General features: G+C 40.0%; 1 pseudogene; it reads right to left on the bottom strand.

The window, feature by feature from the left end:
- Window positions 1-5591: 5591 nt before the first annotated feature.
- On the bottom strand, window positions 5592-5710 carry LOC145402760 (5S ribosomal RNA; annotated as a pseudogene).
- Window positions 5711-10254: the final 4544 nt, after the last annotated feature.

Below are 10254 nucleotides of genomic sequence, written 5' to 3'. Positions count from 1 at the left end.
TGTTCTCACAAGTACTGGAGCTATACACACTTTACTAATTGCAGTTACACTTAATGCTTGACTAAATTGACCAGATTTACTGGAGCTAAAAGCGGGACATTGTCATGTGTGTGTGTGTGTGTATATATATATATATATATATATATATATATATATATATATATATATATATATATATATATATATATATATATATATATATATATATATATATATATATATATATATATATATATATATATATATACACAAAGAGCTGCACCTCACTCTAAGGCTGCTAATCAAACATTAACATCTTAACCCGAGACGTCCCGATGACGTATGGGTACGTTGCAACATTTTGCATTTGCCAGTCCCGACGATGTACTGGTACGTCGTGCAATTGCAAGGTCCCTAATTTGCACAATTTTCAATTTTCGTGCGTGATTTTTCGTACATATACACGGGACACCTTCCTCTATTCCTCTACAAGATGCCAAGCGGGGACAATGCCTTACACTGCATAATCTCCCCCCCCCATTGTCTCGGCAATTCACCTGTTACCAGTGACCTGGCCAATAAAGACATTCAGGGCCAGAGTGATTCCCCAATCGATGACAATGTGGAGGACAAAGTTTACATAGCATTAGAGCAACTTGTGCTAGACAACACTTCGCAGTTAGTTCACATAATGCTTGCCAACACTTTACTTATTACACAAGTACTGAAAATAATCTTCACTGACAGTAATTACCCTTAATGCTTCCCAGCAACACTTCACAAACTCCACAAACAGCACTGCACTACACTCAAACTGAAAACCAACTAAACTTCACTCAAACTGAGCTGAAACCCGACTAAACTCGTTCGTGTCTCTTGTCCATCCTTATATAAACTTGCATTGTTCTAGAAAGGTCTACTTCTCAAACATTCTCGGACGTGCTGGTCTTGTACCTGCTCCTAGCAACAACAGTTAGCAACTAGGAGACATCAAAACATGCTAGAGTTGTCTCAAATTACATAACACTCTGAATCATTAACCATACGAACTTAAACTACATAATTTAACAAGCAGTCACTTAAATAAAACATTGTAAAGAAAAAGAGCACAAAAATAAATGCATAACTTACGAAACATCTACACTCACAAACAGCAGGCAAACTGGCAACTCTGACACGTACTGACGCCGGAACTTACGGTATGAAAAACGTCGAGAAAGATCTCGGCTACCTAACTGGCAAATCTCGCTTCTTAACACAACTCCCTTCCTAGTTCTTTGTCGTCCTGACAAAACTACTCAGTATATCCTATACAAACATAAATGTTAATCCTAATGAAACATCTAACCATACACAAAATAATCCTTCAACTTAGAAGGTCTTCTTCTGTGCCGCTTCTGACGATGTCCTTGCTCCTCCACACAGTCCACTCCTCCAGGAAGGTCTTGGTCCTCTTCTTGATTCACTTCTTCTCTTGGGAAACTGGCACCATCCTCTTGAACTTCCGTTACTTGGTCCTCCTCAACATCCTCGGCTGCAGGTGAGCACAGTTCCTCGGAGAAGTCCCAACTGAACTGTCCCGGCCCATGGTACTGCCACAGATGATTCACGTTTACCACCTTTGGGCGAGACTTCCTGCCTTCCCGAATCCGATACGTTATATCTGGTAGGTGGTCCAACACAGTGTAAGGCCCATCCCATGGGCTTTGCAACTTTGGTGACTGTCCCTTCTTTCGCTGAGGATTGTATAACCAAACTTGATCACCATCCTGGAAACTCACCTCACTTGCCTTGGCATCATGCTTGCACTTCATCACCCCCCCTGAAAACTTAAGGGCTCCTCACATTTGATGATGTACCTCAGCTAGCCTTTCCTGAAGGTGCTGCACATAGCCGGTGGTGTCTGTAGGCAGCTTTTCACCAGGTGGTCTTCCCATTAAAAATTCAATGGGTAAACATAACTCGTGGCCCAACATCAGTTTTGCAGGAATGTAGCCAGTAGAATCATGGGATGCAGACCAATATGCTATCAGCAAAGCAGGTAATATCTGGTCCCAGTCTGTTTGTCCATCAATGCAGTACTTGGCCAGTTCTTGTCCCAGGGTCCAGTTGAATTTCTCCACCATCCCATCTGAATGTGGCTTTAGTGGGGTCATCCTGGTCTTCTTGATCCCCAATAACTTGCAGCACTCACAGAACACAGCTGAATCGAAGTTTCTACCCTGGTCTGAATGTAGCTCTTGTGGCATCCCAAAACAACAGAAAAACTGATCAAGCAACACCTTATCAACAGTCGCAGCCTCCTGATCAGGGATAGCATAGGCTTCTGGCCACTTTGTGAAGTAGTCCATGGTGACACATATATACCGGCTTCCACTCTCAGCGAGTGGCAAAGGTCCAGCAATGTCCACCACGACTCTTTCCATTGGTGCACCCACTTGGTACAGCTGGAGAGGGGCATAACCACGTTTCTTGGGCCCCTTCTTGGCACAGCACACATCACAGGCCCAACACCACTCTTCAACATCCTGACGCATGCCAATCCAGTAGAATCTCTGTCACAGTCGGCTTAGAGTTTTCTTTACTCCCAGGTGCCCACTAGTGATCTGGTTATGGGACTCATCCAAGATCTTGGACCTTATCTTCTTCGGAACCACCAGTTGCCAATACTTGCTCAGGCCATCGGGTGTCTCCCACTGACACTCCAGTAGTCCGTTGTTCAAACGAAGAAGACTCCACTGACTCCAGTAGCTCTTGGTCACAGGGTTTAACCCAGAAACTCCCTCCCAAGATGGTCGCACTACACTCTGCTGCAGCCACTCCAGTACCGGTTGCAAATCTGCATCCTCCATCTGCATTCTCCCCAGGTCTTCAACATCTGGTGCCAGCCCCGTCACTACAGTACAGCAGCATTTCTTCCTATGATTCCCATTCCTACTACACTGCATGTCATCTGTTCTTCTGTCTTCCCACACACTATTCACAAAGGTTCTCCTGCATTTCTTCAGTGGTGGGTCTTCTGCAGCCTTCTTCTTATGATCCCAACCATTCTGATCTGCAAGTAACTCAAACTGTGCACGGTAAGCTTCCCGAGATACTCTTACCATCAGCTTCCTGAGGTTTCTTTTTAATTGGACCCCCATTATAGCCATGCACTTCACTAGTTTGGGGCCTAAAAACCAAGGCATCAAAATTAAGGCCAGGATCCAAACTTCTGCATTCTGATTATTCAACCCTGCAGTGCTACCTTTCGATGCCTGGGATCCGTCAAAATTCACCATACACTGTCCCTTCCTTTCATATGCTCCATATACACTAACCTGAGGCTCAGCAGTGCAATATTTCTCTACAGCCTCAATATTCTCACTAATTATCTTCACATGGTCAGCTACATGCTTCAACTGGTTATCTTCATGCTGTCTGCACTCCATCACAATTCCCTCACTAATCTTCACCTGGTTGTCCACATGCTGTCTGCACTCCGTCATTATTTCCTCACTAATTGTCTTCAGCTGGTCATCTACATGCTGTTTACACTCCATCACATTATTACTTACCTCATACTTCTGCTGCTCTAGCTTAGCATCCACTTCCTCCTTAAGCTGTTGCTGTTCTTCCTTCATTTCCCCCATGAAAGCACCTAGCTGTCCTTGCATCCTTGGTTGTAATTCCCTCTGTTGCTCCTCTGATGCCTCATGAAGTTGCTCATATCGTTCTTTTTGTTCATCACCTGGTGCTTCAGGTTGTTCACTCTGTGGCTTCAGTTGTACCTTTTGTACCTGTAATAATTGTTCTTTGAGTTCTTTGGTTTGTTCTTTGAGTTCTTTAGTATGTGCCTGTATTTGTTCATTCTGTGTCTTCAATAGCTTGACGATTGTCACCAGGGAAATTTCCTCCTTCTGCCCAGCCCTAGACCTTGTCTTCACACCTCCTGCTTCCATGTCAAAGGTTTGACTCACCGCAGCACTTAATAATCCCACACTCCTGACACCAGTGTTATGTCCCAGTCCCCACACTGCCACAGGCTCCAATAGCGGTAGTACAGTACAGGAAGGACGTTGCCAAGTGAGTTGTTCTTCCTACGGTCAGCCTTTAGGTGTACAGCACACAAGATCAGCTGAGGTGAAATTAAACACTGGCTCCTTAAAGTTCACTGTCTTTATTTTCCAAGTAATTCCACTTAATGCTGTCCAACTTCTCTTAACTGTTCTCACAAGTACTGGTGCTATACACATTTTACTAATTGCAGTTACACTTAATGCTTGACAACATTTCACAGTTAGTACACTTAATGCTTGACAACATTTCACAGTTAGTACACTTAATGCTTGCCAACACTTCACTTATTACACAAGTACAGAAAATAATCTTCAGACAGTAATTACCCTTAATGCTTGCCGGCAGCACTTCACAAACAGCACTGCACTACACTCAGACTGAAAACCAACTTTATTTTTCTCTCAAACTGAACTGAAACCCGACTAAACTCGTTCTAGTCTCTTATTCATCCTTATATAAACTTGCATTGTTCTAGAAAGATCTACTCAAACATTCTCGGACGTGCTGGTCTTGTACCCGCTCTTAGCAGCAACAGTTAGCCACTAGGAAACATCAAAACATGCTAGAGTTGTCTCACATTACATAACACTCTGAATCATTAACCATACGAACTTAAACTACACAATTTAACAAGCAATCACTTAAATAAAACATTATAAAGAAAAAGAGCACAAAAATAAATGCATAACGTACGAAACAACAACGCTTACAAACAGCAGGCAAACTGGCAACTCTGACACGTACCGATGCCGGAACTTACGGTACGAGAAACGTCGAGAAAGATCTCGGCTACCTAACTGGCAAATCTCGCTTCTTAATATCTTTTCATTTTATACGAGGTGTTGTACATGTATATTCATAATGTTTTGTTTGTAATGACTATTGTGGGAACTGAAGTTACAAAATTTTATATTAGTTTGTATTACCTGTAGGTCTCGTTTGTTTTTTCTTCGGTATGGTAAGTCTAGTAACAGGTCTGTGCAAGAGCTCCAGCTCAACTGACCTGGGCTTCAGAATTCACATGTACAGTGTTGGATGAGGTCAATTAAGTGTATCAGTATCTCTCTCTCTCTCTCTCTCTCTCTCTCTCTCTCTCTCTCTCACTACATTGATAGATAGGTAGATAAAAAGATAGATAGGTACAAGATGGCCCTTGAATGGCGGTCTGCTGGAAACTGATGGTGGCACTATCGTATGTTTTTCAGTGATGGCTCAGTCTGCTAAGCTGGGCGTTCTTGTGCCATTTAGAGCAGGAAATGAACATGTGATACAGGGTAGATACTTTCAACAGTGACTGAACCGCCCCCGAAACACACAAAAAATCACTGGGTGTAGTTGAAGCGAAGCACTATATAAAACACACACACACACTCACCAATGAGGCATCAGAGAGGTGCTGGTCGGACATACCAGCGCTAAGCTCCACTCTGGGCATATCTAATCATTCATTGCCAGATGCCATGTATCCCAAATGGGGTGGCCAAGGGCTTAGAGTTAACTGTTTTACAGGGAGGGGCACTAATCCTCCACCAACCCCACTTGACACGTAGGGATGCCAACAGCATCTGGTGTTCCCAGGCGGTCACCCATCCAAGTACTAACCAGACCCAACGTTGCTTAACTTCGCTGATCGGACGGGAAGCGGTGTACTCAACGTGGTATTAACCTAAATTAAGTGATGATTCAACAAAGTAGAGCAAGAAATAGCAAAAAAAAAAAAAAAAAAAAAAGTGTAGACTAAAGAATATAAACAAAAATCAGTGTGTTAAGGAGTCTGATCATACGCAAAAATAGCAGACAATACAGCCAAGGCTGGCGGACGTGGTGGGGAGATGCCAGATTTGTAAGAATTATTTTTCTGCAAATTACTTACGAAATTTGGCTATGGAAGGAATGGATAATAGTAGAAACAAGATGATGATTTCTATCCAGAACTGGTTGAAATGGAAACATATAATAAATTAGCAAAGAGAGTGAATAAACTGGAGAAAATATTCAAATGGAAATAGAGGATATTAAAAAGAAACTACGCAAGTACAGGGAAAAATTAAGACTTAGTAAACAGAAAAGCCATATTAAATGACCTGTCAGTTGAGGCAGATTCACTGAGAAAGAAGACTAATGAAATGGGGAGTACAGTTGCCATCCATAAGAAAATTGTTGAGGGGTTCAGAAATAATACAGAGACCATTAGGCAAGCAAGCAGTCTGATAGACCAAACCAGTGAAACTGAAGAGAAGATAACCCAGGAGAATGAAATGATGAGAAACATCAAAGATGAAATACAAACTACATATACTGAAATGGAAAAAGTAAAGAAAGATTTAGAAACAAAAGTCAAAGAAAAAAAAAGCATAAGTGAGGAAGTGAAAGAAATAATAAAAAACCCGAATCTGGTCAAGAAATCAGCTGAGATCAATAAATCTACAGTAATCACTGGTAAAGATAAAGAAGAAATGAGAAACAGAATCTCGAGAGACAAAAAGGAGATGGTAATTATAATGAACACATTGAAGGCAGTATCAGAGGATATCAGCTCTGTGATAAAGATATAGAGGAACACAAAAGGCAAGGGAAATTTGAGAGAAATATGTCAAGTAACCTTCCAAAGCGTGAACACTGTAGAGGTTAAAAAATGCTAACAATCTCATGGAAAAAGAAGAATTATAAAAAGGATGAATAAAAAGATGTCTAACTCAAGAGGAATGGTGATTACTAAAGGAAAAGAGAGAAGCAAAAAAAAATAATGAAGAATGGTCAGATCGAGGAAGAGAGAAGTACATTTTTTTTTTTTACAAAGTAGTAGGGTTACAGGTAATAAAGTGGTACAGAAAAAACAGGGACTAAAAAAAAAAGGAAGGTGGTAGACTCAAAATATGTCAAATATGTAAACAACATGATTAAGATGATGTATTCAAATATAGATGGAATGGTAACCAAATTATTAGAGATAAAAGACTATATATAAAAAAAAAAGAAGGAACCTCATATTATTTGCCTAACTGAAGCAAAATGAATCCCAAGGATATCAAATGACACCCTAAGTTTTGAGGAATACAATATATGGAGAAGAGATAGAAATTTGAAAAAAGGAGGAGGCGTTATGATGTTAACAAAGAAAAATCTACAAGTCAAACTGGGAGAACTAGATATCAATTTGCAAGTTGAATTAATTGCAGTAGAGATCAACACATCTGAAGGGCAAATAATGATGGCAAATTTATAGATGCCACCCAAAACAACAATTGAGAAAAAAGTGAATATGAAGACTTGGCAGGAACTACAATTCAGAGTTTAAGAGCCCTGCTACATAGAATGGATGAAAAATTTGAAAGAACTTATATTAACTACATATATAAACTGAAATATTGTAGTTGCATGTAGCTATGAAAGCTGTTGAGATCAAAAGCTCCTGGATAATGTACAGGAGTTTTTCCTTAACACAACATGTAGAGGAAAACACCGGAAAAAGAGGACTAGAAGATCCATTAATATTAGACCTCTTATTTACTAGGCTAGATAATGACATTGACAACATAATGTATCACCTTCCATTCGGCAAAAGCAACCATGTAGTATTTAATTGCAGCTTCAGGAGTGAATATGATATAATTAGCAGTAATGAAAGTTACAAAAAGATCCTAAACTAAGAAAAAAAAAAAAAGGCAACAATCATGAACTAAGAAGTACTTCACAGAGATATTTTGGGAAAGGGTGCTTAGAGGACAAGATACAAATGTTGTATAAAAAAAATTCTGTGAATTTTATGAAACGTGTCCAAAATTGTATCATTCAGTACAAGGAGAAATAAGGATAATGAAATGGTTTGTTACAAAATGTAAACAATCAAAAGACAAAAAACAGATTTTCTGTGGATTAGATACAGAAGACACAATAGTGAGAGGGCATACAACTATAACCAGGCAAAAAATGATTATACAGACACAAGGACAGAAACTCAAATACTGGTTTAAGGACGACATTATAATTAAAAGGCGTGACCAACCAAAGCTGTTTTACAGCTATATCCGAAGCAGAACCAATGTTAAAGATAAAATACAGTCCATCATGGATAAAGGGGATAATCTATCTCAATGAAGATATTTGTGAAGTACTTAACAAAAACTTCCAACCACGTATTACAGAAGAGAGTACTTTTGGAAAAGAAGATAGAGAATATGCTTGACCACACATATTACCTGATATACTAATATCGGAAAAAGAGGTACAGGAAGAGTCGAGCAAATTAAACAAAGGAAAAACAAAATGGTCCTGACGAAATCTTAGGTCGGGTGCTACATGAATGTGCAGAAGAGTTAAGCAGACCAATATAATTAATATTCAAGGAATCATTAAGTCAAGGTAATCTGCTTGATATCTGGGAGAAAGCAAATATTGATCCCCTAATCAAGAAAGGAAATAGAATCCACTCAACTACCGACAAGTATCTCTGACCAGTGTTATAAGATACTAGAAAAGCTGATATGAACATTTTTTTATTTATGCGTCGGACTCTGGGCAAAGGCTTCAGGGCCTGTTTCTTGGGAGCAGTGGCCTATCCCAAAGCCCAGTTGTCCTCCTACACTTCCACATGTCACCACTTCGGCGCTAACACCCACCATCCATATTGATTACATGCTAGGGCTGTCTCATACAGGACTGATGTACTTGTATTAGCGGGGGTACTTTTACGACATGTCGGCAGGTTTTCTGGTAGATCAGGAAAGTCTGCATTTATGAAATTCAGATCCTTAAACTGTTCCCTGCTCCAGCCGGGATTCAAACCTTGATCCATCCGGATTCCAGGCCGCCTCTCTGCCGATTCAGCCACGGTCTGGAAGAGTACAATATGATAAACAGTTCGGTTTTAGAAAGGGAAAATCATGTTTTATTGATTATTGAGCTACTATGATAGAGTTATAGAAACAGTACAGAAAACAGAAGGATGGGTCGACAGTAACTGTTTAGATTTTAAGAAAGTATTTGACAATACCACACCAAAGACTTTTATGGAAACTGTGCCATCAAAGAGGGATCCAAGGTAATCCGTATTGTTCGATGCAGGATTTTCTCAGAAAAAAAAAAAAATGAAAACAGTGCTAAAGGGAAATTACTCATCATGGGGAGAAGTGACTAGTGGAGTCTCACAGGGCTCAGTGCTGGCACAAATTATGTTTTGAGAATATATGAATGACATTGACAGCAACACTGGAAATGAAAGTTAAATATGTTTGCTGATGATCCAACAATACAAAGAAGAATTACAAACACATACTCTTGCAGAAAGCTACAGAAGAATTAAATAAGCTTCATGAATGGAACAGTAGATGGCAAATGGAATTCATTGTGGATAAATGCCATGTAATTAAGTTTGGTAAATGTGAAAAAAGACCAGGCTGTGATTATGTTCTAGAAAGTTCAACCCTACACAGATAAGAAAAGGAGAAGGACCTAGGAGTGATTATCAGTAACAGACTATCTCCGACTGACAACATCAGTAAAAACGCACGGAACATGTATACACTGTGTGGCTGCTAGCTAATATGAGAATAGCATTCACATATATAAATGGAGACATGCTGAGGAAGATATCATTCATCAGACCAACGCTGGAGTATGATGAGTAATATGGAATTCACATCTGATAAACACATAGATAAGATGGAAAAAGCACAAAGGCCCACTACATGATGGGTACCAAGCTTATGGGATCTAAGCAGTGACGAAAAACTAGAGAAACCAAACCTACCAAGATTACAAGAGAGGAGGAACAGAGGAGACATGATTATGCTATATAAATGCATCACATGAAAAGAGAAAATAGACATCAGTATAGAACCTACTGGGAAGCATCAGCAGGAGGACACTACAAAAAAACCGCATAAAATTAGAGGTGCTAAAGACGTATAATCTCAGTTTCTCAAATAGGGCCATTGGTCAGTGGAATGCACTACTGAATGAAATACTGTGTGCCAAAACTCTTCATAAATTTAAGTATATGTATGATAAAAAAGGTTTAACCATCTGCTCGTGCGGAAAGGAAAAAAAAATTCTATGGCCAAATTTCTGTATCTATCTATCTATAGCCCGACGCCCTAATCCCGCAAAGGGTGGCCGCAGACAAAACGCCTCCAAGTCGATCTGTCACCCACCATTTGACTACCCTCCCCCCAACTCACCCCCCCTCCCTCACATACCTCTTAACTCCATCTCTCC

Source organism: Coenobita brevimanus, chromosome 6 (assembly GCF_032717465.1).
Source record: "Coenobita brevimanus isolate Jiangsu-jjx chromosome 6, ASM3271746v2, whole genome shotgun sequence".
NCBI lineage: Eukaryota > Metazoa > Arthropoda > Malacostraca > Decapoda > Coenobitidae > Coenobita > Coenobita brevimanus.
Note: the sequence above shows the minus strand (reverse complement) of the source record. Positions and strands in the feature narration are given on the sequence as shown.